Source organism: Malurus melanocephalus, unplaced genomic scaffold (assembly GCF_030028575.1).
Source record: "Malurus melanocephalus ecotype Western Australia unplaced genomic scaffold, MMel_1.1 scaffold_163, whole genome shotgun sequence".
NCBI lineage: Eukaryota > Metazoa > Chordata > Aves > Passeriformes > Maluridae > Malurus > Malurus melanocephalus.
The window spans coordinates 1,499,318-1,511,064 of record NW_026623395.1 but is presented as its reverse complement, the minus strand read 5'-3'; the positions used below and the strand labels follow the sequence as shown (position 1 = coordinate 1,511,064).

Genomic DNA, 11,747 nt, shown 5'->3' with positions numbered 1-11,747 from the left:
GGGGGACACGCTCTCCCACCAGCCCGAGGGGGACACGCTCTCCCAGCAGCCCGGGGGGGACACGCTCTCCCAGCAGCCCGGGGGGGACACGCTCTCCCACCAGCCCGGGGGGGACACGCTCTCCCACCAGCGGATGGGGGACACGCTCTCCCAGCAGCCCGGGGGGGACACGCTCTCCCACCAGCGGACGGGCTCCCTGGCCTCCTCTCAAAGAGCCACAGATCTGCATACATCTAGTGAGGGAATATGGAAGAATAAAAGAAACCTGACTTTTTTTTGGCACTAAAACTTCTCCCTTAATGTCAAAAAAACAGGAACCCCCCCACACACACCTAGTGTCATAATCCTGTGTCTCCTAAGAGTGGATCAGCTGAAGATTTTTCATTCAAGGATGGTGACAGTATACCCCRTTATCACCTCTTAGGAGGGGAGAACTTTCAGAATTCTGAAAATTTTGAACTATTTAAGGCTAAATTATCAAATGCCATTTTGTTCCATGAAATTTATTTCCAAATTCTCTTATTAGAGGAAAAAAAAAACCCTCATGGCCCATTTTATTTAATCAGTGTCTTTTTCAAAAAAGCAGGATGTAACAGTTTATGGATACTCACTGCAGATATTTCACATGCACAGCAAAATGCCAGGAAGGAACTATAAAATTTGTTCTCTAGCCTTACATAACATTGAGCTTGCTCTCCAAGCTAAATAATGGATTCTCTGTGCAGCTGACTGTTCAGAAAGTATTAACAGTATCACACAAAGACAAAGTGGGTGTTAGGTCAATAATAAATGACACTGCAATGGAAAAAGGACAGGAAATAACTTTAGGAGAGAAGAGGAAGGAAAACTTACATACTCTGAGGGTAAAGAAAAGGAAACAGACAGGATAATTCATGGAAAGACCAAAACTGTAATGTTTTTACACTTGATGGCACACATKCTCACAAACATGCCTTGCAAATATGAGGGGAAACTTCATCAATGTCAATCCTACCTACAATTTGCTTCYGCAAAAGAAAAATGGGCCTGGCTTGCTGTCCCTTTTAGTCCATGTGGAAGATAACTCTGGGATTGGGTAAGTTTATTTGATCTTCTGCTCACAGAGAACAGAAGGAAAAAAAGTACAATTCTACAATTGTAGATGTGGGACCGTAAAAAAAGACGCTGTCCTGGTTTTACTTTTAAACCCATGACAGACACTAAAACTCATTTAAAAGCAAACTGAAATATCCAGCAACAGAAAGACACATGAAACAAGTCTGCCATCTTTCCAACAGATTCCTTATCCCCATTTAAGATCTTTTCATACCTGAGGTTTTCTTTCCTATGTAAAATTATATTTATTGCACATCTGGCAGTTACTCCMCCAATTATTAGAAAGAAAATGATGATATTTACAGTATACAATAAAACTGTCACCATTTATTTTTCCTTGGCACTGACTGTAAACTGCCACTCCCAGTCTAGTGGTCGAAATTCAAAACTTTCCTAAGACCTATAACAAAGGATTTTCTACAATATATCATGTCATACTACATCTGCAGGCACCAATGGGCAAAAAAAAGCCTACTCAGAGATTTATTATTGGTCAGCTTTGCTGATGTCTGCATCAACAACCTACCTAAAATTTCCATAAATGAAGAACTAGAAAACAAACCACTGAGTTTTCAAATATTCATTCCCTTTTAAAGCACCCCAAAAGCTTCATGTCCCACATCTTCTTCCTACTTGTTGGAAGGAAAGATACTGTGACAAATTCTACACTTGAAAAAAACAGTCGTTACTGTGAACCTAAACCACATGGCATGTATTTTTCAAAATTCCATATAGAGTGTTAGACTGCAAGGACTTATGCTTGGTACCAGAAAGACACAAGACCGAATGGAGGTATCTCTTCAGCATCCAAGACAGGGCTGACCTATCACCACAGGCAGAATTAGCCTTACATATTTCATAAAAAAATAGCAAATTATATTCTCAAAAAAAAAACTACATCTAAATGCACTTAGAACTTGATGCCACACACCACCTTATCTCCAGTCCCCCCATGCACCTGCATTAGTAACTGGTGCAGTGCAAAGAGAAAAGGACCAGGTTTGACTTGCAGCATTCCCCTGCATTCTGGTTCCAGGGCTGTCTATCCAGCACTGCACTGTTCCCTGCAGTGAGAWTCACAGCCATTCCCAGGCCAAGGTGTGCACAGTGCCTGTGTAGAAAAGTAAATGCTGGAGGACACACAGCCACACGGCAAGTGGGCCATGCAAGCCTCCCTCTGAAAGCAGTAACTCCAGCCTCCATTGCAGAAGCCATGTAGGTCTGTGCCTTCCATAAATGCAATAGGARTTAGCTTTTTACTTCCTTTGACCAAGCTGTGATTAAATACAGTAGTCATATAGCTCTGGGTGCATAATGAAAAATGAAGTCCAGCCAAGAACACTGAATCAGAGAAATACCTTTTTATAGGAAGTGTTTCAACATTTCTGAATTGGTTGCTTTCATTTTTATTCTGTGAAAAATACCACTCTYTCTGTTCTGATTTCAGATGGCAGCCTATGGAAGACAAGTTAGAGCCTCTGCAGGATGAAAATTCCAAATAATACTTTCCTTGCAATAGCTGTTCCCGAAAGCCAACAGCCATGCTTTGGTTAGTATGTATTACAGATATTATTCTACCAGTTTCTCTCAAAATGCAGTAGAGCAAAGTGGATGTTTGGGTTTGCTGCCTTAGAAAGGAGAATTTCAGTTTCAGTTCTGCCCAAATATTTAACAATCTGATTCAGAYAGTCAGCCAATAAAACAGAATATTAGTAGCCACCTTTTCAAGAATAGGAAGAGGCTGTATTTAATAAAAGACTGCCAGTAGAAGGAACAATTACAAGCAGTTAGAGCAAAAGATACTGTTCGTTTGCTTACAACTTGGTTCATACTCCCTCTGGCTGAAAAATGTTGTGTGTGAGGAAGTCTCAGAAATGTAAAACATCTTGTTAGTCCTATGAAAGTATGTGACAGATCAGCCAAATGCTTGAGCTGTGTGACAACTAGCAGGTTTTGTTGGCTCATTTGTTGGTTGGTTTTGGGTTTTTTTCCCAAATGAAAATCTGCTTCAATGGCTCTAAGTCAACAACAACACATTTTGGCAGATCCTCAGKTCTCATAAATTTTCAGAGTTTTATTGAAAACAAGGACATAATATATATGTCCAATTTTATTTATCTGCTATGTAGCCATAATTCTACTGGATTTTTCCCCAGAGGAAATAACACGTGACCTACTAACTTTGCTTACTCAGTGCAAAGGAAAGTCTTAATTTTGTTTATGATGAAAATGCTAAGAAGCCTCCAAATTTCTCATGTAATATTCYAAACCACTGCATTATATACTTTGTAACATTAGTTAAAAAGTTCTCTTTTTCTTTACTGAAATAATGTTGCCAGATTTTCTCAAAACRTAAAAGGGAATCAGAAACAAAACCGAACATATTAAAAGTATACTAAAACAGAAGTCAAGCTATAAGAAATTAATTCATGCAGTCTGTATTGACTAGTTCCAGGTCCTGCAGGCTGTGGTAGTCGTTAGGTCACTGGAGGGAGATGGAGAGCTGCACTTGTTATTGGTGGTTACTGTGGTACCAGCCCCATGTRGACACAAACACCTGCCTGACTGTACTTGTGCCACGCTCCTGTTTCATCTCCCATACCAGCTCAGATACAAGCTCCTGTACAAGCTGGGTTTTGTCACGAATAGGATCCAATTACTGGGGTTATCTTGTGAGTATCCTGACACTACTGCACTACAATTAATGTTTATAAACTTCAAATACAAAAACTGAGCAAACAACAAAACCTTATAAATACTTAGAGTTAACTATACACACATGACACAACCACACTCAATTTTCCCTCATTTTCCTTACCAACTTGCAAAGGAGATTAAAAACAAGAAGAAAAAAGCAATTAAGCCACCAAGAGGAAATGGTATTTTATAGACTCTCTTCTACTTAATCAAATTTCTAATTTCTATATCTCTTAAGTATTGACAAAAATTACAGCTGAGAGACACAAAGTTACTAGCAGATTCTAAAAGAGGTTTGTGATTTCAAATACAATACCTGGTTTGCATCCAAATATCTGATATGATTGCACTCACTCCACAGGAGAATCTGTGTTGTTTCATTACATTTTCCTCCAATTGTCAGTATTAGAAACTCTATTTTGTTCCAAAGGAAATTATCTTAGTACATCCCAATGAGATCATTATCGTTCAAACAGAAGAGAGTATCCTGTTCATATTTTTAGAGGCTTGAGCAAAAAATCTCAGATTTGTTAAGAGTCTCTTAGGAAAYTCTTCTCAAAGGAATGGAACAACTGGGCCAACCGTTGTTAAAAACTTTTACAAGTCCATCAGGAACAGTCCATCAGGAATTTATTTATAATATATTCAACATACTTAAAAAATAAAAGGTTCCTAAAACTCAAAAAAATTTTCCTTTACTTTAAATGTGACATTTCACTGGACTTTCTTCTCATTATTCCCACAGAAAAACTATAATCTTGTCTACAGAAATTACATTTACAGATGTAATCCAACAGACGCAATTTGCACAACTTTTTCCTGAACAACATTAATGATGAGCTATGAGTACAGCTGCTTGCAAAGACCAAAGTGTCACCTATATAAAGACACACAGAGCAGGGTTAAACTCTATGGATATACAAGTACTTAAGTACAAAATCTACATGGAAAATAGGCTGTAGGAGTCATATTTACACAGCCAACATAAGGCCACAGCTTCATGTGTATTCAGGCTAGTTATGCCTCCCATTTTTCTACTGTTAAACTTCGTCTTAATTACATTGTATTCTTTAAACATTTGGCTTCACACCCATCTAGTTTCTTTCAAGTAACTCAGCCATGCGTTTTCAAATTTAAATATGCAGTCAAAATGCAGGCCCTGAGCCCAGGCCCCACCAGACAACAAGATGATATCATTACACTCTGAGAGACATAAGCTGAGCACAGAAGAGAGAGGTTAGAAAACTCCAGAGGAAAGGAGCTTCATAGTGTGCTGGACTGAATCATGAAGGGCTTACAAAGCCAAAGTGACCTGGTGTGGGCCCTGTGAGCACAGGTTTAACCAGCTCCCATAAGCTGCCACACTTGTCACCTTCACACTGGAATAGCATAATTACTGGGGGAAATGAGAGGGGTAGGGCTGCCTCTTTATGAAGCTTGAAGTGTTTGTGGAATTATAATGTAACATTACATGGCAACTGTTCTCATAAATAAAAGCTGCTACTGCTGAACATTTGCTYTCTGCATATAACAGCTAATGGTGTGCAAATAAATGTATGAAGGCATACCCCAAACAATTTTAACAARGCCCACAAAATATTCTGAGCCTGATTTACATCACTGAAAACACTCCCCCATCTCTATATATAAGATGAAATCTTACCCTACTTCTKCATTTTGCTTATGTTAAAATAGGATGCCAATAAACTACCCCCTTTTGTGAATTTTAATGTACATGAAATACATCTTCCATTCTAATAAACTCCAGCTGTTCTTAGAGATTTCTTTCAATAGAATTTAAAGTAGGGTTAAAACATTCCTAATGGCTGGTAATTACTTATCAGTCTTCTGCAAGTGTGTATGAGAGTTTATACAAACATGTGCAGAAATACAGAAACACAAGTCCATATGAATATGAAAGCATGGGCAGCCTAGACAATACATCTCCTTTTCACACTCTATTTAGTTTCCATATCCATATTTTACCTACTTTTAAAAGGTGTGTGTAATGTACATGCAACTAAAGTATTATGATTTCTCTGATCACATTTATTCCTCRTCGCTCTCTATTTTTACCAAAATCAAGAGGAATTGAAAAGTTATTACACAATATTAAWTTTAATTCTCACACTGTTAGCCTGGTTAATGAAACCCATAAATACAAAAGATGAACTATTAGAAATGAAAACATTCCATTTAGCCAGAAATTCAGACATATTCTTGCAAAAAACAACACTACCTACTTTAAATGTCTGCTTATGGATTCTRCCATTGACTTATTTCACATAAAACAAAAGGTTATAAGCCTACATTTGGATAAATTCCTCCAAAGAGGCTGCCAGCTCTGTTGGCAGAGATGGTACAAGATCAGAACAAATACAGTGARCTCTAATCCCAAACAGTGGCAACTCCATGACTACCACTCCAYGAAATTGTGAGCACATGCATTCTTAACATGTTCATTTCTTGGATTTTAATATCAAATTTTCACATTTGGCTACACTGAAAAATATTACCATTTCGATTTAACACCATTCAGAGTCAAGGTCAAAGCAGTTTCTGGAATGTGTTCATGTTCCCAGATAAACATGCTTGCAATAAACACTCCATGAACACATAAAACACTTCTCCTCATACAATAATGTGGTAATACAGCATTCTCAGTTAGCGGATTCACCATTCTTCTGCCAATTAACAACAGAAATAGTAAAACCAATCTATCTGTTGTGTTTTTGCACATACTTCCAAAGCAGCATTCAAGATGCATTCGAAACAGAATTACCAAACCTAAGTTCAGGATGGATGCATCAAGTGCGTATCACCTTCCTCCCTACACAGTTTGTTGAGACCCAGYAACAAAACCAGAGAAATTCTAACACCTTCATCTCATCCTGCCCATTCAAAACATTTGTTAATCTCYGTATTGTAAGAAAGTAATTCTTCGCAAAGCCTGCCTCTGAATGGTATCACTGAATTGATCAGGTATAAGATAATCTCCTCCTACCCTTAAAAAAGGAGAAGTGGGACAGACAGAAGAAAGAAATTTCTTAAGTCTGTTTTATTTGAACACAAGGGCAGTAGGCAGCTGTAACATTTCTGCTGCCATTCAGAGTTGCATGCAGAAGTTAAAAAATGCCCCATTAYTTTTGTGCTCATTGCCATTTCACAGAAATCTATTACTATCAGTGATCTTGAGGAGATCATTGCCAATTCCTTTCCATCCTCAYAGGTAGATGCTGCCATAGGCTAACCATTATTTTGCATTACCAGGCTCGTGTGCTTGATATTAATATACAAATATCAGGTTATTCCCATAGTAAAAAGGCCATGTAATAAGGACATCCTCATCACTATGACTTAAAAATGCAGAACATATACAACAGCAGAGTACAGAATGAAACTGTGATGATCTACTTTTGTTTAAATTTTTACATCTACAGAATTATTTAGCCCCAAAATACCTCAGTAGATATTTTTAAGTAACAACCTGCCCACGATGATCCAGGCTGAATAAACTCATAGCACATAGGTTCATCTTGCTTTGCTTCATGACAAATGATTTAAAAACTCACATTTGAGGTCATGTCATTTCACCTACACATTTCAGACGACACTGCAGAACCCAGATAAACCAGTCTCACCAATACTGCCAGAAAGATCAACTTCCTATTACGCAATGTAAATCAGAAGAAGGAACTGCCACCAATTCTTTTCTGCAGCTGTGTCAAACCTCTTACTGAGGTGCAATTCCTTATACAGGATACACCAGAGACTATTTCTGCAGTGACTTAAATTCCACATCTCCCAAATAAACCCTGCCAGGGGAACCTGTGTGTTCTCAGACGTTTTAGTAATGACAGTGAGATCTAACAATGCAATTAACAGAAATTAAAATCAGCTGGTCTGCTTGGAGGCAATTCAGGCAGCCTAAGCAGTATAGATTCATTAGATTTTAAATCAAAATGCAACTAAGACATATAATGAGAATAAAACTTAAAAAAAAAAACCAACCAGTTATGTGATACCCTCATGGAGCAGACAGGCTTTTCAGAATATCATCCACAAATTCAGTAATCAAGGGGGTTAGCAATGACAAGGCCTTTTTAGTACTGTGACAACATTAGTTACCTTTGTCATGTTATTTGCATTTAGGTGGCATTTAGAAATAGTTAATATCAGTTACAATTCAAGGTGCATGTAAACCAGCTAGGGATACTTTTCTTATGATGACTATATTAAAAACACCTTTAAGYTGTAAGCACACACATGTAAAAATAACAGTCCCTTATAAGATACTGCATCTGAAGCACTGCATTTTTGTTTATTTCAGATTGATTTAAAAAAAAAAACATTAATATTAAACAACAAATTATCTGCTAAAACAAGCATCTTCTCTTATGTGAAAGATTATCTTAATATCCTAAGAGAATTTTAACAAAAAGTAGCACTGCTTTCCTGTTTTACAGTGTTTTCTGTTTTAAAAGTGTTGCTCTGTCTCAAAATGAATAACGAAGTAATATAATTGGCTTTCATAATATGACAAATTTCTAAAACATGTTTACTACACTGTTAATGGTATGTTTTAATATTGYATGAAAGTTTTCATTTCAATTTATAATCTTTTTTTCAAAAGAAAAGACTGAAGTTCAAAGTAACACTTGATTTTTTTTTTTTTTTAAGAAAGTTTATAGCAACTTGTTACACCTTTACATTAATCATCAGTAACCACATCTGGCTTAGAACACACTGTGAGCATAAGCAGATTTCTCCTGGGTCTAACATGAGAAAAAAAAACAAGACAATTCAACAACTGTGACACTTCTAGAAAATGTAATTACTAGTCAAACAGGTTCTTACAAAGCACCTTTGAAAAGTAAACAGTAGCTTGGTTTTGCCATTTTAATTATATTTTTATAGACGTTTTAAAGTTCTGTTAAAACCAGCTCTATAAAGAGATTCATAACTACAAGACATGGGACAGTTGTCAGGATAGGCATCAGACAGGGAATCTTTCAAGTTCCCATGGGTGTACCACAAGTTGGGATCCACTTAGGGGATTTCTGATTTAMCTACAGAATTTGCTTCTAGGTGTCTGCACAAGATAAACACAGTCCAGATCTTCAAAAAAATAGAACAACTTTCAACAAGAGGTTTTCACTATTTCTACTTTGATAACCATTCAACTTGCACCACAGTAGTTTTTTAAAACTACTTTGCATGCTAAAAAAAGAGAAAGATAAAAGCTGCAACGACTSTTCTGTCAACTGCAAACGTAATGCAAACTCACCACAGAAGTTTTATCGCAGCTCTGATCTCCCCATAAAGTTGTCATCAAATTGCAAGGATATAAATTACATCAGATGCAAAGTTAATTGGAAGAAGAGCAAATAGCAGAACTGCCATTCTAAACTTTTCCCATGAAAAAGAACACAGACAATGCGGACACACCCTTTCGCAAAAAACACGCTAATTCGCGGAATAAAAGGGAGACGAAGAAGTCAAGAGTGCCCTCTGCCTAGGAATGCCAGGAATCCCCGGAGGAATGCGTGCGAGCAGGCGGTCTCGGCGCCCCGCGGGAGCTCCGGGCCCCGCCCGCCCACCTGGAGCCCAGGGCCGGCCGCAGCACCTCCAGCTGCGGCAGCGCAGCCGCGGCTCCGGGGCAGTCGCGCCGGGCCCCGCTCGGGGGACGACCCCCGCTCCTGACAGCCCCAGGGACAACGAAGAAGGGCTCTAGTGTTACCGAGTCTCTTCTCCCCGCAGCCGCTGAGCTCGCCCACCCCGCGGGGGCCCGCTCCGCTTGCCGGCGCAGCCCCGAGGAGCGCCCGGGGGAAGGGCTGCCCCGGCACGGCCAGCTCCCCGCGCGTCGCCCGCCGGTCGTGCGGAGAGAGACGCCGTGTTCTCTCCTCACGCCCGGCAGGGCCCGGCGCCCTCGGCCTTTGGAAAGGCGCATGTTTAACGGAGCTGAGGAAAGCAGCGACCCAGGGCGCCKAGGCGCCGGGAGCCACCGCCACAGCTGCGGCCGGCAGCGCCCGCGGCACCGCACGGCGACGGCCCCCGTGCCCGCCGCGCTCCGGTCCGTTCGCGCCAGTCCTCTGCCCACCCGGCCCCGGCCATCGCCGCAGGAACAAGCGGCCGACGCAGTGCACCCCTTAGCTCCCAGACCGGCCGCCACCGCTCTCCTCACCCGTCCCGAGCTGCCGTCTCTCTCAGGGGGATCCCCGCCAACTGCGCGCCGCTCTCTCCGCCGCCGCGCTCGCCGCCGGAGCCGAGCGCTCACTGCCCGCCCCCTCCAGCGGGGGAGGGGGCACCGCGGCCGGGCCGGGCCGGGCCGGGGAGGAGCCAGGCGGGGGGCGCTCCCTCAGGTGAGTCCGGGGTTTCCCGCCGCTTTCCCGCCCACTCGCGACCTTTGGTCTCCCTGAGGGAGAGCGCGGCCCGGAGCCCCCCGACGGACACCTACAGCCGCAAACAGAGGGGAAAGCGCCCCGCTCTCCTCAGTTCGGGCTGCGGCGAACCGCGCCGGGGCGGAACGGGGTGGCCATAATAACCCTCTGAAGAAGAAACCCAGTTCTGGGCCCGGGTACTGYTGGCTCGAGGCCGTCTGACAGTCGGGTTTGTTTTCCCTCCCCGTGTGGAGGCGGCTGGCGAGGCGCCCGCSCGGCGGGAAGGGCTGAGGCAGCACAGGGACGGGGCAGGGTGGGCGCGGCTCTGGCCGTGAGGAGGAGGTGAGGGAAGCGCAAAGAGCGGGGCTGCAGCGCCCAAACGGGGCAGGGTGCCCGTACTGCTCCCACAGCAGCGTCACAAGCACCCCTGGGCACCCCTTGATCTAAAAAATCACTTTGGGTGATTTCCACACTGTCTTCAGCTAGACTGGAGTATCACAACAAGGTGATTCCAGAATATTCCACACACACAGTGGGAACCGAAGTGCTGCCATACTGCAGCATGTCTCTCTCCCTGATCCATYAGTGAAGGAAGGTAGGTGCTACCGACTAGAGGTTTACAGGTGTCGTCCAAAAACCAGTGTCTATAATCATGTCACAAGAAATGGGCCTCAGACTATTTTTTTCCATGCTTATAAATTTGTTCTCAAGATTTGAACTGTGTTGACCAAGGAGCATTGTCAGAAGATAGGTTATAGTGAATATACGGGGGGGGGGGGGAAGCACAAAATGTGATATACCCCTGTCTACAACAGAAAAATGCTGGGCCGTGAACATGAAAAGGAAAAATTTCTAAGTCATGAAAGCCATGTCAAAGTTGTTCAACAGGGGGAGCATGGATAGGAACACATCCTTTCAAATTTAAGGTGCTGGAGGTCACTGCTCAAATTTCTGTCAGAGCTGCTCTGATACCTGTTACACATCTGTGAAAACAAGCACAAGTAGCAAATGCTACTGTGTATATATATATATATATATATATATAATTTTATATAATTGTATGGATTTTCTGTAAAGAATGGTCCCATCTTAATTAGAATCTATAAGCAGAAGAAGTTCACCTGGAAAAAGCTGTATTCCAATACAACATCGGTATTAACACTCCTGGGACACRGTATCCAGCTTTGGATTCTGTGTTTGTGAGAACTTCACCTTTTTTTTCCCCAATCTATACCAGAAAATTAAATGCATTCTAAGATTTTTTTTTTAGTAAGTATTTTGGTCGTATTACAAGTCAGTATTCCATAAGGATCTATTGAATTCTGCAAGAAACAGTCAAAAACAAAACAAGGAGACAGAGAAGTAGCATCTGACAGTAATTGCTTGTGATAAAACACTATATTGATGGTTAATCAGTAGAGTAGAACTGTAAACTAGGAATTGCACAGATTATTAACAGTTCTAAAGAGGCARCTAGTGAGGTGTTTGCAGACAACTGACAATGTTTGCTGAGAGAATGGAACTATCAGATGTGACAGGGTCTATAAAGACTTCTGCCGTGGACTTCTGTTGCTC

General features: G+C 41.5%; 1 protein-coding gene across 3 annotated transcripts in view; it reads right to left on the bottom strand.

Moving 5' to 3' along the window:
- The window catches only part of CGNL1 (cingulin like 1), a 53,828-nt gene extending 43,789 nt beyond the window's left edge, over positions 1 to 10,039 (bottom strand). For 2 of the 3 annotated variants that reach the window (XM_057372119.1, XM_057372121.1), the window contains exon 1: positions 9,977 to 10,039. The gene's annotated coding sequence lies outside the window, so the exon portion shown is untranslated. The remainder of the gene's footprint in view (positions 1 to 9,976) is intronic. The other variant, XM_057372120.1, reaches the window with a different exon arrangement.
- Between the last annotated feature and the right edge of the window lie 1,708 nt (positions 10,040 to 11,747).